General features: G+C 30.8%; 1 protein-coding gene across 1 annotated transcript in view; it reads left to right on the plus strand.

The window, feature by feature from the left end:
- The window catches only part of LOC148598642 (uncharacterized), a 114,844-nt gene that overhangs the window by 27,278 nt on the left and 65,607 nt on the right, over positions 1–21,959 (plus strand). The window contains exon 4 of the mRNA XM_088560205.1: positions 13,252–13,380. The gene's annotated coding sequence lies outside the window, so the exon portion shown is untranslated. The remainder of the gene's footprint in view (positions 1–13,251; positions 13,381–21,959) is intronic.

Below are 21,959 nucleotides of genomic sequence, written 5' to 3' on the forward strand. Positions count from 1 at the left end.
TACTAAGAATTGAGAAATTTGTTTGTAGCAATGAAGATGTCCAAACCTTCAGAGAAATTGGGTACCCAAAATCACTATGGTTATGACCAAATTGAAATTAGGTTTAAGAAATTGTCTGTATACTGGAACCTGACAGCCCCTATTTTTTTACCTATTATCATTTTTGTACATCACTAGAAGCACCTTATGCATCAACTACTTCATTAATTTGAGTAATGGATGTGGCTATGATTTAAAGAATAATCAAGGGAACCAAGGTTATAGCGGTAATTAAAAGAATGTAATCCAGGTACAAAGACCAGACATGGAAAACAGACATACACAACAAAGACCATAAAGAAACTAAAATCATACATACAAAGTAACAAAAGCAAATGAGCAACTCTGGGAAAAAAAGGAATTAAATCTGTCTAAAAAAATATCTTAAAATTGAATATTGCAATTAAAAATATCATGTGAATTTCAAGAAAGAAAATGGGACATTTTAACAATTTTTTGTATTTTCATTCAAACTTGAAAGTCGTTTAATTCTGGCAGTTTTTCATTGTTTTTTCACTGGTTTGGGGGATAAAGGAGATAAAATAAAATTTTTAGTTCTTGTATTATTTTCACTCTACCGGTGCACCTGATCCATGCTCCCAGTTTTTAGTGGAGTCCAAGTTGCTTATTTACTTTTGTTACTTTGTAAGTGTTAGTTTAGTCATCTCATGTTCTTTGTTGTGTGTGTCTGTTTTTTTTCTCTCCAATTGTTATCCCTGGATTGCATTCTTTTGATTTTCACTAGAATCTTGGTTCCCTTTCTTTATCATTATTAGTTCTGGCCTGACTTTGTATAATTCACTCTATCACTATCTAAAAGGACCGGTTGTCTTCTTTCTTCTTTTTTACAATTAATTACAGTCCTTATTAAGTTATTATGAATTTAATTGTAGACCCCCCCCCCACTTGCCAATTTTCCATATTTATCAATTGATAGCTCATCTGTTAATACAAGAAAAGAGAAAATATAGACATGTAATATTCTGACATCTATAACCTTAAATCAAAGCAGGGAACAAGAAAGTAAAGAAGATACAAAAATAATACAAGAACTTATAGCATAGGTAAAAACTCCTAAGCCTCTCTTACAACATCTGTCAATCTGTCACTCTTTTTGTAAATGCAACTCCTTGTAATTCATTGTACCAAATTACATGAAATTTTGTAGGTAGTGAGGATATGCCATGTAGTTATGTATAATTCCAGAAATTTATGATCCACTAAATTGTGTGGGAGCTATGCCCTTTTGAACTTTGGAACTGGGAAAGAGTAATCAAGGGAACCAAGGTTATAGGTCATAAGGAAGACGTACCTTTTTTTAAGCAAAAACTTACTTTAATTACGTTAATTTTTTACTTGTGCACTTATGCATATTCACCAACTTTTAACCTTGTGGGAACTCATATGAACTCACAGTGTCCATGTCTTATGGCTAGGTATGGATGATGTACTCGCAGTGTCCATGTCTATAGCTGGATACAGATGAATTGTTTACTCAAGCTGGGTTTTTCATGTTAATTGGTGTTATTCATTTTATATTAATACCTCTTGAAACTTGTCACAGTGCTGCAAGTTAAGGTTTAAAAATACCCTAGGTGATATCATAGTTTGTGATGGACTTGTTAATTTAACTGTTCTACATTTGTGTGAAACGATGATGTAAAATTGGTACTGTGAAAGTTTTGTATTTAATGATACCTTTGTAGAAGGCTTTTTTTTATACCACATGAAGAGCAGATATAACTTTAGCATTTGTTTTTTAAAGACATAAAAACGGAAATAGGACATAGTAAGTAGCTTATTGTTGACCCCCATTTTTTTTTGCTTTTAATATATGTAAAACTGTTCCAGTTTCTGTACTATTTAAAGTCATCCTTAAACTGTTTGTGGACTTGTAATGCAGTTACATGTTCCCATTTAAATTTGTATATAAAAACCTCTGCAAAGTTATGCTTGACCTTTGAAACTGCAGCTAGAGGTATAACTTAATGATTAAATAAGAATTTATTTTAAAGACTCCACTGAAAAAAAAATTGCTACAAAAATTATTCTTTAAACGTCTTTGCTTCAGCGCTAAAATAATAATAACGTATTGACGTCAATATGTTTTTCAATTTAAAATATTTGAAAATCTTGTTTGTTAACATAGCCATATGAGGTTAATTATTTATTCAAGAATTTCAATACACAACTGCACTTTGTAAGGTGCAAACAACTTATTACAGAAATTAAAATACAATTAAGGAAGGTAGAGTGTTTTGTATTCATTCATGAATCAACTAGCAAAATCCTATCCCTGATATGGACCATAACATATTTTAAATACAGATCCAGATAAGTGTCAGGCATGTCTTACATGTAAAAGCGATATTGATCAGTTTATTGATTGTATAGCTTGACATCCTATGTTAGATACCATATACTGGGTTACTTTGCTGGGTGTTAAATTTAGCGATTTTTAGGTTAAAAAGTTTACATACGAAAAATTTTGGCGTTTCTTATTTTGGCAGATGCTTAGTTTTGCACTGAGTACTGAATCCTAGAGTAAATAATTTGTAGAAATTTATTTGGCATGTTACTCAGATAGACAGCTACAATATGCCAAAATTAGAACCCTGTGAAAATATAACCCGTTGTACAATATTTAATGCATTTCAGGAAAATAAAGTTTGTTCCATCCAAAATACACTGCTTTGTAATAGACCAAAACCCTGAGCTGGATTCTTTATTGCCCCAGCTCAGAGAAGCAACAGCTCCCTGGTAGACATGCCAACAAACTGACACAGTATACTGACTCTAAGCCATTGACTTAATGTCACTCTATCTCCTACATATCATTAGCAGTGACTATCAATTTTGAAGTCTATGGAATGGCCAAGTCTGGGATGAAACCCACCACCTCCAGTACTCGAGGCAAGTACACTACCACAAGACCAACATGATAGTCATATATTTTTTTTTAAAAATGACAGAAACTCTTTAATACTGAAACCCATTTATTACACTGCAAAAAAAAAATTCTATACTTTTTATAGTACTGATCTGGAGTGATGAAAAAAAATTGAAAATTAGTTGAAATGGAATGCATGACACCCCCCTCTTTTTAATCTTATACAGTTAGTAAACAAGTCATCTCTCTTCACTATTATGCCATATATAGTATTATGGGTTTATTGAGTGCATTACAAGTATAAAAAGTTCAGTTATAATTTGAGTGTATCACTACCTGCCTGAACCTTACATGGAACTGTACTTAACAAGCTCATGATAAATTTGGCCACAACAAAGGAATTTGATTAAAACATTCTGTGTTAACCAATTAAAGACTCACATTGTCTGAGACATTATGGTGGTATGATCATATGGAGGATGGCCAGAATTATTATGAAAATTTGTGAAAAAGAATATTTTACTAATTACAGTACTTTTAAATACAAATATTATTTTTACATCAAGATTCTGCCCTACTTTCTTAAAATCTCAAAATTAAGATTAAGATAGGACTGGTCATCTCTATCTGTGTAAGCAAAGGTTTTTTTTCTAAATGTATTTACTTGAATCTTTACATGAAGATTAATTTTTTTTTTCAAACATAGTGAATGATTGTTGGAAGAAGATTATTGTCAGAAGCTTAGGGTTCAGAAATAATCCAACTTTAGGGTTTACATGTTTTAAAGTTAGAAGGTAGAAGCAGGGGTATCATTTTGTGAGAGTCCCTGCAGTTATAGTCCTATTTACTTGTATACATATGTTCATATAATGTTTTTGAAAGTTTCCCATCTTTTTTTTCAATGGATTTAAGTTATTTTAATCAATCTACAGTTCAATTTGAATAATTTGAAATGACCAAATTGTTATTTGATAGGCATGTCATTATTCTACTATGCCAAGCAGAAAATAGTTTTAAATATAGAAATTTCAAATTTCAAATTGATCAAAGCGAAATTATATCTTTTTGCTACATATCCAGTCAAAATTTTATGGTTGTCATTTCAAAATTTTAATATTGAAGAAAAGCTTAGCATTAAATTTTCAAGTGGTCAGTTTTGACACTTATTTATAGACAAGTTATGAAAATATAATATATTGTTATATCCCTATGACAGTGACAACCCCTTGTCATTTTAGACTTATGAAATGTACAGAATCTATCCTATTATTTTTCTTCAATTGCCTTTTAATATGCGTTGCTTCCTGCTATATTGAGAAGAAGCAAAAATTGGAAAATTCTACTTGAAAAATTCATAAATTCATTTTTTTCCAAGACAAGAATTAATCAGAAATTTCAATATTTAATTTCTTAATTCAAGAGGTCATTTAAAAACTGTCATGATTGTATGGAATTACGGGAAATGAATGCAATGCTAATTTCGATGTTTGTAAATTTCTATTGTGGATATTCAGCATTTGGTCATTTGGTAACACCCTATTTGTGCCTGTCCACTTCTATAGAAGTGTCACCTATTTCCAAATGTAAAGACCAGTTAAAGTGATCCTATTGCAGTTGTTACGCCTAACATGCCAGCGACAAAAACTTATAATACTCTCAAAGGGAGGCTGAATAACCTAAAGCTATAGAAAATTTATCTTTTTTGAATAAATTATAAAACATTTCTTTGAGGTTAAAAGTGGTGACCCTGGTCTATTGAATCTGTTGTCCATAATTTGTCCTTAATTCCCCTCCAACATCATCTGCTTGCCAAAAATCGCAATAGACCTGCGTAACCTGACATCAGTTCATTCAACATGCATTGTTCAACATGCTAAGATTATTTTACGTCCGATATCTTTCACTTGACCTCCATTGTTCAACAATGAAAACCAATAGCTCACCAGGTTGGAGTCCGCAGTGAAATCAAACAAGAGGGGTGGACAATGGGTACTCTATAAAGCTATAATAAACTTGACTTCGATATAATATTACCAAATCTTTCATGATATTAATCGTTGGGAAATTTCGTCCATCCTGTATTTTCGACAATACAGGTTTTACAATGGTTGTTTTATTGTCGACTAAATTGCAATGGAGAATTCCGGTCTTTTATCGCATGTCGCCAATTTAGATTTTGTAAAAAATACATAATTCAGTCGGTGTCATGTCGTTTTAAATATACAGTGTATTGTTATTGGTACAATTTTACATAGAATAAAAATTTGGAGGGAAAATTGACCATATATTTTCCCATGCAATTAGGATGGCATGTTTTGTATACCACCTGCATTTGACATGGTTTTCTCAGATTACTTATCTTGATAATTGGAAGGGTGTCAGAATTTGAGATTTCATTAATCTGTTTTAAAAATAGTTAGAAGTTTTTATGAAGGTTTTATGTGTGTATTTTTTGTTTACTTAGATACCTTGAAATTTTATAATCATGAATTTTGCTGTTCAATTTGAATTTGTTGTATTAGACTTAAGTAAAGTATCCTTATTTAACTGTATTTTAATTGCCCTAAAATATCTTCCACAGAAATAATATTATAAACAATTGTAATAAATTTACATAAGTGTAGTTGAGAACAAACTTGAACCTCTGAATAAAGACACATTTTAATATTTAACAAAATATACAAACTATACCATAGAAGTTGCTAATCAAAGACCTTTGTCTTTAATTCCTGTGACTGTTAATCTGATAGAAAAAAACAGGCAGGAATCATAAAAAAAAAAAAAAAAAAATTCAAATCATACCAGAAGTTTAGGCCTTCTATATCTATAACTTCTTTAAGATTTTAAGATGACACAACAATTTGTTTTAGGAAAACCTAAATTTTTGTGTATCTTTTTGCCTTTAAATTGACACAATGTGAACATGCCAAAATTAGGAAACCAAAATTTTTGTATGTCTTTTGTCTCAAAACTTGTCACAATTTACACTTGCCAATTTAGGAAAACGCATACCATATGGTGAATTATTTTGACAGATGTAAATTTATAGTAATATTGAGGCCAAAAAATATACTAAAAATTTTGGTTTTCCTAAATTTGGCGACTCTAAATTGTGACAAGTTTTGAGGCAAAAGATATACAAAATTAAGGTTTTCCTTATGTAGGCATGTTTAAATTGTGGCAATTTAGAGGCAAAAAGATATACAAATATTTTGTTTTTTCTTATTTTGGCAGATGCTAAGTGTTGCATTAAGTACTGATGCCCACAATAAATATTTTGCAGAATTTATTATTGGTATTTTCAGAAATGTTGCCGAAACTAGCAACCCTTAGAAATAACCCACTATACATTATGCTGTGTAACTCACCTTACGATGTAACCATTTTGGAAGAAAATTTTTTATAGGATAAATTAAGTATGAAGGTCCAAATGGTTGAAGAAGGTGACTGGTTAAGACAGGTTTTTGGTTTATTTAGGATTCTATAAAAGCCAAACACCTTTTTTGCAGAGATTTATAATTGTTTCTTCTGATTTTACAATTCCACTTCTGTGTAGTTCCATGTAAAGCATCATTTTTAAAATAATGTTTCATGCTCCATTCTTATCTATTTAAAGAGAGCTTAGTTACCATTTTTTTTTATGCCAAATCCATGAAAGGATAAAAATACTTTCTTCACATATTTTTTTTTCTGGCAGGTACATGTATATATAATTTTATTCTAATAAACCATGATTCTGGTACTGGATCAGAAGAGTTATGGTATCTTGCTTTTATTGAATACATTTCAGATACTCAATGTGATAACCCTGGCAACAGACACTATAAAAAGCACCAAAAATTAAAAAGTACAGAGAAAAAAAAGTAAAAAAAACTTAGCTTGTAACTACAGACTACAAAGAAGGCTGATTACCTGGCTTGTAACCACTTACTACAAAGAAGGCGTATTGCTTTGCTTGTAACCACTGACTATTAAGAAGGCTGATTACCTGGCTTGTAACCACTGACTACAAAGAAGGCTGATTACCTGGCTTGTAACCACTTACTACAAAGAAGGCGTATTGCTTGGCTTGTAACCACTGACTACAAAGAAGACTGATTACCTGGCTTGCAACTACTGACTTAATGAGATGGAGATTTTAACTTTCTTTCACACACAGGTCAAAACATCAATGAAATGAAAGAAAGTTTTAATCTCCTTCTGAATTGTCCAGTTAATTGAACTTCATCTTCAATTAATTTGTTAAAAGATTTCAATAGTACTGAACTGCATGCATATTTGAAACAGTGAAACCTGTCTAAACTGAACCCTGAATGAATCAAAAGCCTGTTTAAATTGAACCCTGAATGAATCATAAACCTGTCTAAACTGAATCCTGAATGAATCATAAACCTGTCTAAACTGAACCATGAATGAATCATAAACCTGTCTAAACTGAACCATGAATGAATCATAAACCTGTCTAAACTGAAATTAATAGGTTAAATTGGTTAGTAATTGTTAGTAGTTATATGCCATTTGTCTGTCAGCATATGATATAGGTAAAATCAGAAATGTTTCATGTTATAAATAAAAATAAATAATTATATGGTTATTTTTTATTTAAGATGTATGAGATGTAAAACCACAATCAATCAATCAATCAATTGAAAATCAAGTAATCGGTCACTCTTTCACTCAATATTTTTACCAACCAATCGATCATATTCCTTATGAAAAAGTATTGTTGTATTATATAAAAAACAAATTACTTGGGACTAATTTCTTCACAAATGAAAGTGAGAATGATTGCTAATGACCAGTCTCCTCATTCATGGCTTCTCTGAGATTTGATCTATTTACCTATTTACAGCTTTCAAATCTTATACATGTTAACAAGTCTTGAAATTTGGCAGTACGGGAACAAAATCAATACCTGTATGGTGAAACTTTATTAAGTTTGCAAAATTTCAGACATATTAAGCACACTTGACCAATACTGATCACATCTCAAGTCCCTGGGCGACGCTTCAACACCATTAAATGCCGCAGGTTTATCGAATTATCTCATGCAATGCATTTTACTAGTCTAGACATGGTCAATCTATAATGATTTGCCGTCTTTGACAATCTATTTTTTTCTGAAGTAATTGCATTTCAGTTCTTGGCGGAACAACACCATATCTGGAGATAAAAATCAGTGCTTAGATAAAATTTTGAGCTAAACGGTAAGCAGAGTATAATTTTTTTCAAAAATATTTTTGATAAATTTTAGACGGTGTTATGTATTATTTTGAATTAAATTTATTTTTTTTATTTTTCACTCTTTTTTGCACAACATAAATGTTTAGGAAAATTAGTTGAACAAAATGATAAGGATTTTAATAATATTTATTTTGAATGTATGTTATTTTCAAGGCTCAATGTGACACATAATTAGATATAAGAACATATTGATGCCTAAAATTTGGTATTGATAATTTTAAGAATTTGATCATTCTGATGTATATCTTAAAATATGATTACCGGTATACCCCCTGAAAGAGAGGTGTATACTGTATTATCTGTTGTCTGTGCATCCATCTGTAGCAATTTTTTCTGTTATAGTTTTCTTGCAACTAATTATCACAGTGGCTGGAAATTTTACCTCATTCTTCCTGTTGGTATGTTATATAGTGGGACCTATTTTTTGGAAAAAATTGACAACTTACTATTTACCAGGAACTTTGTTTATTTCCCTTATATCGGGATTGAAAGTGGGGATATCACTAGTGAGGCATCACTTACAGATTACTCGTTTTATTTTTGTTTCTGCCTTTTCTCATTAGGAGTAACCTGAACTCAATTTTTTTTCTTTTTTGTTAGTTATTTATAGAACAATATTTAAGAATTGATTTTTTTTTAACTTTAAGTGTTGATATATATCATTTGACAGACCAATTATGTCAGAATCGTGATAAATTTTTAAGTTTTTTGTAGTTAGATGTTATTTGGTGGTAAAAAATGCAATTACAATTAAAAAAGAAAAAATATATTAGCTTAATTAATTAGACTTTGCCATGTTGAAAGCAGAAAAATATTATCTTCTGTAATGTTTATCTAATCAGTTCTCTAAAATTACCAAGAGAATATTTTAAGGAAAATAAGTTTTAATTTGTTGATATAGACCAACACAATTGTGAACTTGGCCTATGTTTCATTTTTGTAATTGGGAAATGCTAGACGGTGGGGTACAAATACAAACTTTAATTTTTATCAGTTATTGACTAGACTTTGACTAAAATCAGCAGTGGTCCCTCTGTATTTGCTAAATGGGAAATGGACTTTGTAAAGAGATATTAATTTAGTTTATGTGAACTATTCAATATTTTGTTTTTCAACCAGTAAGTGTCTTGTTTTTATTTTTATCATGTGTTTTTTTTTAAACTAGTATTTTTTACAACATTATTAATTAAAGGTCAACCAGTAGATTAACATTGTAAATTGTGAAATTATTGCATAAAATGTTACTGGGATGTTTTTGGAATCATTTGATTACAGTATTGTGATATGTATACATATCATTATTGGTAGATTTTTTTTAAAAACTCTTGGAGCTTGTTTATTCAATTCATTGATTTCATTTACTTCTGCTTTTTAGGTTCATTGAATATTTTACATTTGGCACGAATTTTTATAGTTTCAACAAATCAGGAAAATCTGTACTAAACAAAATTATTTATTTTCAAGTAAAAAAATATATCACATCATGAAATATAATAAATTATTATTTAAAATATAAATTTTACTTTATTTCGCAGAAATAAGAACAACACTTTGGTTTTTAAATAAAAAAATGCAACTGTAAAAAAGTGCCATAAAGTTGGAATATGCAGTTAAGAAATTATTGCTTCATTTTCTTTTGGATAGTTGTAGTATGTTATATCAGTAGTTTGTCTGTGTTCATAATTAATCACATGCCAAATATGGGTTTGACAAGGATATTCTTTTCTCAGCATATGGTGCTAGAAAATGTAGAATCATAGAAATGTCAGTCGTATGTATGTTAGTCCATCCTAATATTGTAAGCACTCTCACATTTCTATATAAATTTCTTAAAATTTATACTATGGGTTATTTCCACCAATAGCTCAGAAATGCTGAGAAATGGATTTTGTGAGAGTTATTTCCCTTTGAACATAGAAAATGATCTCTTCTTTTCATATATATGATATTGTAACTGCTCGCATGCCTAATTCTATCTTTATAAATTGTCATAGAACAAGGCTGGGGACATTAGAGCACTATTCTTGCAGTCTATTTATATCTCTGTTATCTGGCATATGTCTCCTTCGAAATATCATATTATTTTAATATAGACCATTTTATGATGTTATTTTTGTTTCAATTTTCTCTCTCACTCCAATTTAGATCTGACATTTTATTGTAAGACTTGTGGTTTCAATATGATGCTTTTTATCTCGTAGGTGATTACTTTTACAGATTCTCCCAAGAGCAAAAATCTTTCATAGTTGTCAGTTTTACAAAAAGTCGCATGAAATAGAAAATAACATTTTAAAGTCATATTAACACATGACTTTTTTGTAAAGTTGTCTGCAGATTTAGAATGTCAAATCAGTTCAGAGTTATTGCCTATTGGAATTATATTTTAAATTGGTACATTTACTTCATGGAGACTTTAAAGTATCAATTGAAAAAATAAGATTTCATACAAAAGATTGAGTCTGAGTTGCTCATTTACTTTGTACATATAATTTTGGTTATTTAATATTCTTTGTTGTGTGTGTTTGTTTTCCATGTCTGGTCTTTGTTCCTGGATTACATTCTTTTGATTTCCGCTAGAATCTTTGTTTCCTTGATTACTCTTCCTCATTCTTTAGGGAGGAAATATGAATTCACACCTATTAAAAGGGGTTGGATATAATGTTTTAAATTATATGCCTACATATTTTAGAAATACAGTCTCAGATTTTACCAAAGACTTCCATCTATCAAAGATTTGTTTACACACATCCTGAAAGACTGCTTTAGGGATTTTGATGAATTTTTATAGGAAAGTTGGGTAAAAAATATAGATGTGCATAAAGGAATATAATTTTTGTGTGATGTCCTCTAAAGCCTATGCTACTCAAGGGTTTTTGATTTTTTTTTCTCAAAAAGGGATGAAGAATCAATGATTTAAGGAATGTTCCTATGATTCAAAAACATATTTTAAAACATAATTCTAATTTGAACTAAAGAAGGCATCCTAGGCTAGATTGATTGATTGATTGATTATGGATTAATGTCCTATGGCAAATATTTCTTGCATTTTAGGATGAAAACAATTGACCAGCATTGTACTTATCTAACAAATGAGCTGGGTCTTTAATGTGCAGAAGCAACAGCCATCAGGTAGGCATGCCAGCCCACTCGGCCATGTTGACTCTGAGCCAACCAGTCATCGCTTTATCTCCTTAAATATCGTATGCTTGGTGGAGAAGCAGTGGCTATCAATTTGAAAGTCTTTGGTGTGACTCTGTGGAGTCTTGAGCCCACGACCTCCTGTACTTGAGGCGAGCATGCTACTCTGAGACCACCATGGTGGTTGCCAAGGCTAGACAGAGCTCTCTTATTTTCTATACAATGATATAGAATGTGCATTGCTAGTTAAGATATTTATTTTAATTTTGTATACTGTAAATTTAAGAAATTTACATTTAGAATTAAATTTTTTGCAATATTACTTTCAATTATGGGAAAGTTAGTATATATTTGCAAATATCTGAGGGAAAGTTAATTTTTTTTTATTTCTAGAGAACTGGAATATATCTATTTAGGAAGAAGTAGGGTCATATGAACCAAGAAAAACACTTTTATGACTTTTTGAAATAACTCTAAAAACATTTAGATTCAAACTTATTGGAATGCATTCGTTTGTGGTTTAAAACTTCATCAACATGACTTTTCTTCGTTCCTAAATGTAAAAATAATCAAATTATTATATATGAGTTTTCTATATACATGTATATGTTTAGAATTAGTTCACTAGATTAAACTCAGAAAATCTACGTTTGGCAATAGTATTTAAATGACATAATATAAGCAAACAGTTTCCAGAAGAGCTTCAGGCACTTTCTCTACCAACGCACCTGGGGTTTGATCACTTATACTTTTAAGACTTTTTTTTGTATATTTCATATATTTTATTTTAGATCAATGTTTCTGTCTGTTTTTCCTTTGCTAAGTTTCAGTTGCTATGGTTTTGATCTTTGAACTTTGCTGTAACCATGGTAACCTTAGAAATCACTTTTCTCATTTTCATCCATCAAATGAACAATAAACTGTTTCAAGGTCAAGTTGAAGGACACAGATGCCTATCTTACTAGAAGGACAGATGATGACAAAACAAAATGATGACTGTAACAATATCTCATGCTGTAATATTTTTGTATGAAAAACTGTTTTATCTTAGCAATTTTATTTCTTTTGATGCACATTTTATTTACATCTCATTTAAAGCTTGATTGTTTGCTTTAATCTGTATAATGACAGGTTGTTATAATGGTCTTTAAGTACAGCATCAAGTAAGAGGCATGCAAATAAAAAAAAAAGTTGATAAGTGGAACATTTTAGTCAGTTACCTTTACAACTGAAAAACTCAGAAAGTCATACTTATGTTAAAATTACCTACAAGGATGTATCTAAGTTTGGGAAAACATGATATAAGTCAACACTATTTGATTGAATTGTGCTTAAAAACATCCCCAGTTATTTTTCAGTACATATCAATTATATAAGCATATGTTTTAATCCATTTTCCCAACCTATTGGTTCTCAAATCACTAATGGAACATACTGGATGCATTTTCATTAATGAGAAAGTTTACAAAAAATATGGACTGATTGTCCCCTGCATGCTACTTAGGTGAACCTGTACATGACGAAAAATCAAATCTGTAACTGTTTACACTTATTTTCACTTTGCCTTGAAACTTTCTGCAAATTTTCATTTTTGCAACTACCACAAAGACTTATTTTTATTAAAATGAAAATATCCTAATTACTTCCATATTTACAGTATACATATTCATTGAATGCTCTCTTTTGACTTTTAATGCAATTTAAATTTACTTTTTAACCAATATCTTTTAACATTTTTTTTTAACAGACATCTTTTTAAAATTTTTCCATTTTTATTATGTACCATTTATTTTTATTATTATTTTGTTTTACCTCTGTTTGGTACTATTTCCTATGTTATGACAATTTTATGTCTATTTACCATTGTTTATCAGAATAAAATATATATGAAATGCAAGTTAAATCTAGAATATATACAGTGCATAATTTTTATGTTACAGAATTTGAAAGTACCAGGCACCCATGCTGATTATCAGAGAGATAATTAAGAAGAATAGCAGGAAATAAAGTTGGCTGTTGAAAGACTAAAAAGAAATATTATTATCAATAATTTGGAGGACCTGAATATAGTAAGTAGGTAAGTTATTCTATTATTGATACTGTTGTAAAACAGTAAGATTTTATCTGCTAATGTTATGGTTATCCATTTATAGTATTATCAGTTGTATCAGCTTCTTTGAGATAAGATGAATAAGTAATATATTTTGAAGGACAACTTTAAGAATACAAAGTCCAAAGTGTTGTCCTAACTAAGTCTGTAAAATGCAATAAAAGTATTTTCATCTCATTTATGATACATATGTACTGAGAATTGAGAGAATATTTTCAGTGCTAATTCCTATACTGTGTAAGAACTTTAATTCTTGGATACCAATTTCCATGGATTAGGGAAGAAACACAAGTTTGTGGAATCTCGAATTCATGGTTTTGAGGTTTTCAGTATAAACATCACCGTGAATATCCTTTTGTTGGGAACCAAATATCATGGTTTGGCTTTCCCATGAACTAAAGCACTTACACAGTATTTGAAAAATATACAACTTATTTCCATAAAAAAAAATTCTGACAATCAGTAATAAGAAAAGTGCAAACATTTATAATTTATAATTCTCTGGTATTCATTTTTGTGAAGCGTATTAAAGAATAAATTTTGCAGTTTAATGATGATGAGATGAACTGTGTAACTTCTATCAGAATTCTGAGATGATACTACAGAGTTCTTTATCACCTTTTGATTGACAATCTAACAAACTTTTGTGTGTGTTTATTATTGCTTATTACCAATTTTAGACCATAACTTTGAAAATGTAAAACTGTATGAAACTTTATGTAGAAATTTAATCACCACCTGATGGTGCATTTTAAATTGATTAACTGATTTATAGTAAGAGATGATTTATATCTTCGGATGGTAACAAACTTGCATATTGGAAAAATTGAACATTGCTTTAACATCTGAATATAAGAATATCAGAGTTAGAAATAGTAGCCTGCCTGCCTGCCAGCCCGAGACTGGCTATTTTTTGGCAGGGCTGGCTAATTTTAGCACAAATCTATATAGCCATATAGTAAAAGTGTTGAGAAATTGTATTCAGAACTAGCTACAATTTGAGTGAGTTTCCTATCCTGAGAATATATTGTTAATGCATCATTTACCCCAGGTATGATCTGTTTACTGATTATCTGGAAGTTCTTAGGAGCCATAAACAGGGATAAATCTACCATGTCCTTATGTAGTTGATTATGTTCAACATAAATAATTAAGTACTTCTCTGTCTAGAATCAGGCAATATGTGTGTGATGTGTGGCACATGAACACAAAAAAAAAACAGATATTTTAATTCAATATCAAAGTATTTATATCTTATAACATCTACAAAAAAAAACATTTACATGTTTGTAAAGTTTGCATTTTTAAGATATTGATAGATCAAATTTAGTTGAAATCCACTATTAAAAAAATTTCCTACACATTTTTCTCCAATATAATCAGTAAAAAATATCTACAATCGCAGATGTTTCTATATAGATTTAATTGGCTTTTCAGTAGTTTTCTAGATGTATTGAAAATATTTGATGCAATAAAGACCAAATTGAGAATTATGATGTGCCACCCATTGCATAACTTTGATCTTTTTCAGGTATTGAACAATAATTACATTCCTTTATGCACATCAATATTCTTATAAAATGTGAGAAAAATCAACCATGTGCTTATATATAGCTGATAATGTTAAACATAAACAATTAAAGATAATAAGAAAAGGAGTGTTGAAAAAAAAATTTTTAATTGTTGGGCTAAAATTCCCCCTTATGTTGTCTTTCCAAATATATTTTTGGCCATTGGCCTTTTTCAGTTTATGGTTTCCCTTGTCCTTCTGACTTGATTGTTCTTTTGACTTTTTTTCAGTTTATTGAATGAAATAACATTGATTTAATGAGAAATAAATGTCAAAGGGGCCATTAGCAGGGATTACCATAGCTTATCATATATATAAATAAAAAGCAAGGGGGCTAAAAAAGGAGATTATCACACCTTTCCCAATTCATAGTTGTTTGTGTTAATGTATTTAAATGTTTTTGTACTCTGTAATTGTTTGTCCACTTCTGAATTACTGAGTAGTAAAGGAATTTGGCATTTTGGATGATTTGCAAATTGTGACTGCCTTATGACTATATTTCAGGAAGTATTTTGTTTTTGCAGTTATGTAAATATAACATTCAATCAAAGTGTCATTAGCTTCACTTTGTAGCAATGATAAGGCAGGTATTGATAAGTGCAAGCTACTTGCATCCATTTTGATCACACCCTGTTTATATGGCATTAGGAAAGAGTGGAATAAGTTTAGTTAGTTGTGGTCAATATTCTGTCCTTTTCGATTAAAAGCTTAAGTCACAAGGGCATGACATAGGTAGATTTAAGAGTGCAGGTCACTTATACATTATTGAGTAGGTAGGGAAAATTGTCTGATGTGGTGTACCTGCAAATTACCTAGTTTTCACCTGTCCAGGTAACTGGTCTTGCAGGTAAATTCAAGGTGTGAAGACCTAATCAAATTTCACCACAGATATTCTTCAAAGATAATGGCCAAAAATTGCATAAGAGGGGGCCTACTTTTATTAACAGAATAATCTCACGATGATGCAATAGTTTCTGTTAGCATTGTTTGTATGGTGGAAGCAATTTGACCCCAAGCTATTTTTTGCATGGGGTTGTACACTTGGACAATACAGAAGAGAAAATTGGTATGTAGGGCCATTGTTCAGGTACGAAATAGAAATTAAATGTCCCTTGTTAAAATTTGAGGAGATGAAATGTTTTTCGGACAGTGTATTGTTGATGGTGTACAATCATAATGGCCAGAGGCTCGTTTTTATAAGTGATATGTAGGTAGGGTATTTTAATCTGATATAAGGTTTTACTACCATGATTTCTATCTGCAGTGAGTGCTACAAATTAGTTCAGGGATTGTTTGTACAGGGATTTAGTACGTGATGTAAATTATGTACTTTTAAATACATGTCGTCATGTTTTTATTGTTCAGTGTTTTTCTTTAAGTTAAATAAAAATTGCATAATAATGTCTGAGTTACTAAAATTATGTCATCTGATATTGTCAACTTGAGGTTTAAAGACTTTGGTGCATAAAACAAAGAGAAATAGTACAAAAGGCCAACACAGTACATCTGAAACACAAAAGAAATAAAAAAATCAGAAATCCAAGAAGGGCACAACAGTAGATTTAATAGGAAAATATTAGGATTTATTTATAAAGTATGAAACTGACATGAAACGAAAAAATTATGAGATCAGCACAGACTTAAGGAACAGAAAGACTAATTAGATAACCTGATCCTAGTATGAAGTATTAAATATATAAAAAATATAAAAATATGATAGTGTAGGAATACTTGGGTGTCAAGTTGGGAAAAATTGACCATAACATTACTATTTAAAAGAGTATATTAAATTTTCAGAAAATATCAAAATCAACCCGAAAAATTAAAGTGTTTCAAGTAAATTTAAAATTTGCTTAATTCACTTGTTGAATACATGTCTTTGTTAAAAACAAAGTTTCATTGCTGTTAATGCAAGTATTGCTCTAAAATTTTTTGATGAAAATAAAGCAAAATTAGTAAGTTCAGCTGCATTGTGTTAAAATAACTCATTTCATTTTTATGTAGAAAATAGAGTGCATTTGTCAAACTCATTTTTGTGAAAATTCTTTGAAAATTGTGTAGAAATAGAGTTTTGTGCCCTCCTTGTGACTAAATTATAACACAACAGCTTGCATTTTCTGTATATTAGTATCCAGATAGTATTTTAACTTAAAAATAAGCAAATAGAAAATTTTAAATGGTAAGTTAAAACTTCTGCAAAAAAGTAGGCCTGCAACTGGAGTTTTTGAATTTACTCCTTTTACAAAATTAAGTGTAAGTGGAAGCAGACAAAATGGGAACAAATCAGAAACATGCATGTCAAAACCCCACCGATCTGACAATGTAATATCACTCAAGGACACTTTCTCTATTTGAAAAAACCATTATTTGATCTCTGCATCACTGGCTTTGCTCAGAAATTTTTCAATAGAATCTTAGAAAAATGAGGTTTTTGTCAGAGTTATCTGCCCTTGAAATGTTCATTTTCAGTGCATTTCAATGAAATTATAACTCAATAGTCCAGCATGATATGGAAAATCGTGTCTTTTCTTTGATTCTGATGGTGCAAAAAGTCAAATTACACTATCAAAATGATGGGTTTCTTATACCATGTTTCATCAACTGCCTGATTCTTACAGGGACTGACACTTAAGGATTTGCTGTCTGTAAAAAAAATGAAAATTATATATTGGTTCCAGAGAAATAGACAGATAATGTAAGGGTTTAGGGTGGTTTTTTAATGCAGAAATAAAAATTCCATTAAACCAATGCAGCATTCCAACTTAAAATCCCAATAAATACAGTGACAATTTTGAAGCATCCTCATTGGTCTACTTCTGCAGGAAAGATCAGCATAAAATTTACTTTTCTACAATAGAAATCAATCCACAAAGCAAACGAATGTAACTAGAAAAAAATTGACTTGTCATGGATGACAGGAAATGGGGTCTCTAGATCCATGTTTAATGACTGAATTTTTCATGGAAAATACTGTCTGAAAACTGAAGTTGATTGGCCATTTCTTTCGAGAAACATATTTTGATAGGACTTGCTTAGTTGTATAGCTTCCAGGATTTTTTATACTGATAAGTAAGAAGTGGTTTATGAAAAGTAGAGTTTGAATTTGTTTTTGTTTTTGTTCTCTAAGGAGCAGGGTCAAGATTTGTTCTCTAACAGGCTGCATCAAGATAGATAATTGCCAATTCTGTTAGTTTTTTTTTTTTTTTGTTTTTTTTTAAGATCTGCTCTTATACTTTATATAAGATAAGTTTCAGTCTTTGTTATAACTGCAGAGTTGCATTATTTTGGAAATTCATAAAGAAAAGAAGTCTGAATAAAAGGTACTTAAACTTGAAATTAAAAGAAAATGTAAAGAAAAAAAACATAAAAAGTAGCATTGAGATGTGATAACCTAAATAATTGTGTGTCTTATTTTTCTGTATTTTTTAATAATTTGAATGACTTGCCCCAATATAGTCAGGAATGGGGATAGAGGTGTTGGAAAACTCCCTCTGCTGGAAAGTTTTGTAAACTTTGTCAAAAATTGTGCAAAATTGAGCCTGGAAGCCTCTTCCCAGAATATCTTTTTCCACACCAGATTTAGTAGTGTAGTAGTCAGTGTGCAATTGGTGTAGGTTAATACTATCCATAGGGGGAGTCATGTACTTCCATTGGTGGGAAGTGCAAAGAGAGTAACAGGATATGTATTGTCTGACCTTGTCATAATCTTGTTCTGTAATGTGATATTTTAATCCATAAATAGCATGTATCTCTGAACTGGTTCCTGAAAGTGTGTTCTCTATCATAAGTAGTTTACATGTCCTCTTCATTATTTTACATGACATAATCTTGGTTGACCAAGTGATCCTCCTCCTAGAGTGGAGGTATAAGATTTTCTTCTACATGACATAATCTTGGTTGACCAAATGACTCTCCTCCTAGTGGAGAGGTATAAGATTTTCTTTTGCATGGCATAAACTTGGTTGACCAAGTGATTCTCCTCCTAGTGGAGAGGTATAAGATTTTCTTTTGCATGACATAATCTTGGTTGACCAAGTGATTCTCCTCCTAGTTGAGAGGTATAAGATTTTCTTTTGCATGACATAATCTTGGTTGACCAAGTGATTCTCCTCCTAGTGGAGAGGTATAAGATTTTCTTTTGCATGACATAATCTTGGTTGACCAAGTGATTCTCCTCCTAGTGGAGAGGTATAAGATTTTCTTTTGCATGACATAATCTTGGTTGACCAAGTGACTCTCCTCCTAGTGGAGAAGTATAAGATTTTCTTTTGCATGACATAATCTTGGTTGACCAAGTGATTCTCCTCCTAGTGGAGAGGTATAAGATTTTTTTTTGCATGACATAATCTTGGTTGACCAAGTGATTCTCCTCCTAGTGGAGAGGTATAAGATTTTCTTCTGTTATTTTGCTGATTTTTGATTAAACCGTTAGGATTTACCGTATCCGTTTTTTTTTAACGTAACAGTCCCTTTTTTCTTCCTTTTTAGTTCACCTGGCCAAAGGCCATATGAGCTATTGCCATCACTTGACGTCCGTCGTCGTTGTTAACAATTTTTCAAAACTCTTCTCCTCTGAAACTACTTGACCAGTTTGAACTGAACATGGTATGAATGTTTCTTGGGGTATCCTGCATAGAACTGATGTGGGGATTATTGATCTGTTGAAAAACATGGCAGCCGTTATAGAATGTAGGGGTCAGACAGTAGTTTTTCGCATTTATCTCCAAAACCGCTAGGTTTAGCCGAATTCTGACATTTGTTAAAAGTTTTCAGCATGGTGAGATCTATCTACGGTTGAAATTTGGTGAAAATGTGTTGACCCATGTTGGAGTTATTGGCCTTTTTGGACGTTTTTTGCTGGTTTTTAATGTTACGTTTTTAAAAAATCTTCTCCTCAGAAACTACTTTACAGAATTCAATGAAAGTTGGTATTTTTGTTCTAAAGGGCATCCTTAACAAAATGACCATTTGGATTTTTGGTCTGTTATAAAGCATGGCCACTGTTACTTAAAGTTGAACATTGGGGTCAGACAGCAGATTTTTGCATATATCTCCATAACGGTTAGGTTTAACCAAAATATGACATGGGGTCATGAATGATTTATATGGAAGTTATGGCCCTTGGACTTAGAAAATTTCAGTGAATTCACAGTTTTCCACTTTTTTTGTAATGCTTACACCAACTGATTTTATATTTTGTTTGTAGTCTTACTATGAGAAGTTAAAGATTAAGTACCTCACTTATTTTTTTCGCTGGGGACATTGAAACGCTGTTCTTTTATTATCCTTAGAATATATATTTTTTGATTTCCCCATAACCTGAAATCATGGAAGAGTCCTTACCAACAATATGTACATTAGTATAAGGCCATACACGATAAAATGTCTTTGTGTTTATAATTGAAATACTCATGCTATTCATGTATAGTGGTTTTTTTTTAACTTTGACATATGTCAATTTGCAGATGTACATATGTGACAGACTTTCCCATGGTATGTAACATATAATTTACCTTAAATAAGTGTTAATTCACCTTTAGTTATGTAAATGACAAACTGTCCTGGTTAATATGTAAGCATGCACATACTTAAATTGACTTTTGTGTGTGTTAGTGCACTTGATTCATGATTTTGGGTATGTGTACACTTGATTCATGATTTTTGGTGTCTGTGCACTTAATTTATGATTTTGGGTATGTGAGGACTTGATTGGTATATTTGGGTATATGAACACTTGATTCCCTGCTTTATAGAGGATGAAGTCTCATGAATTTAACCTTTGACCTTAGAATACTGGAAACTAGATTTCAGTCTGACTGGAAGTTAACCAGTATACTTGTAAAACTGCAAAATAAAACAACATTATCATTTTTTTAAAATAACAATATATTCAACTTGGTTCTCTTTCAGGTTACACTTTTTTATTACAATATGGTTATATCAGGAATAAATCTGATGGTGTTAGAGACATATTGGCATATAATGTGCTAATTTGACACACTTGTTGTGGTCTTTTATCACTGCAAGGGCTGTTAGTTTTTCTCACCCACCTCTCATTTACTCCCTTTCATTTTAATAATTCTCTGAATTGTACCATAGTAAACCTCTGCATTTGTTGTTTGGAAAAAAGACTCCAACTTTTCTAAAACAGTGTGTTTTTTTTTTATTTATTTGATTTGTAGAACATGTTTTTCTTCAGTTGTCCTTTTTGGCATTCCCGGTATTTTTTTTTTCACAGATTCTGCCATTTTTGTGCTTCGTAATTTTCTGCTTATTCTTCATTCATTATCAGTTTAGTCATTGGTCTAGTTAGTTGTCATTGGTGTAGCTAGTTGTCATTGGTCTAGTTAGTTGACATTGGTGTAGCTAGTTGTCATTGGTCTAGCTAGTTGTCATTGGTCTGGTTAGTTGTCATTGGTGTAGCTAGTTGTCATTGGTCTAGCTAGTTGTCATTGGTCTGGTTAGTTGTCATTGGTGTAGCTAGTTGTCATTGGTGTAGCTAGTTGTCATTGGTCTGGTTAGTTGTAAGATTATTTCCATAAATTTTAATCAAGGTTTTACTGGTAAAATGTTGTCATTGATTTTCTGATTTATTTTACAAAAGCAAAATAATTTGGTTGTATTATATTATGATGTTGTAGTTGTCGATATTGCTGTTAACTTTTTTTTTGTGTGTGATAACTTTAGTTGAAGTGAACTGAATGTCATGAAGTTTGATTATATTGTTATCTACTGCTAGAGATGCAGCTTGCTGTAAAAAATGGGACAAAAAGAGCCAGAAAGGTTTGAAATAGGGTTTTTTTAAGTTGAGGTTAATTTTTAATTAAATTTTGGCAATTTATTTTTTATCTTTTTCTTATCTAATTCTTTATTAAGAGCATTTAACAACTTTTTTTAAGTATCATTTAGCATGTTCTGTCTATACAGGGCCAATGTGGGGGCCACATCCAAAAATCAACTATTGTATT

This window comes from Perna viridis, chromosome 14, assembly GCF_037379345.1.
Source record: "Perna viridis isolate PV_CMFRI_1.1 ecotype Kerala chromosome 14, ASM3737934v1, whole genome shotgun sequence".
Lineage (NCBI taxonomy): Eukaryota > Metazoa > Mollusca > Bivalvia > Mytilida > Mytilidae > Perna > Perna viridis.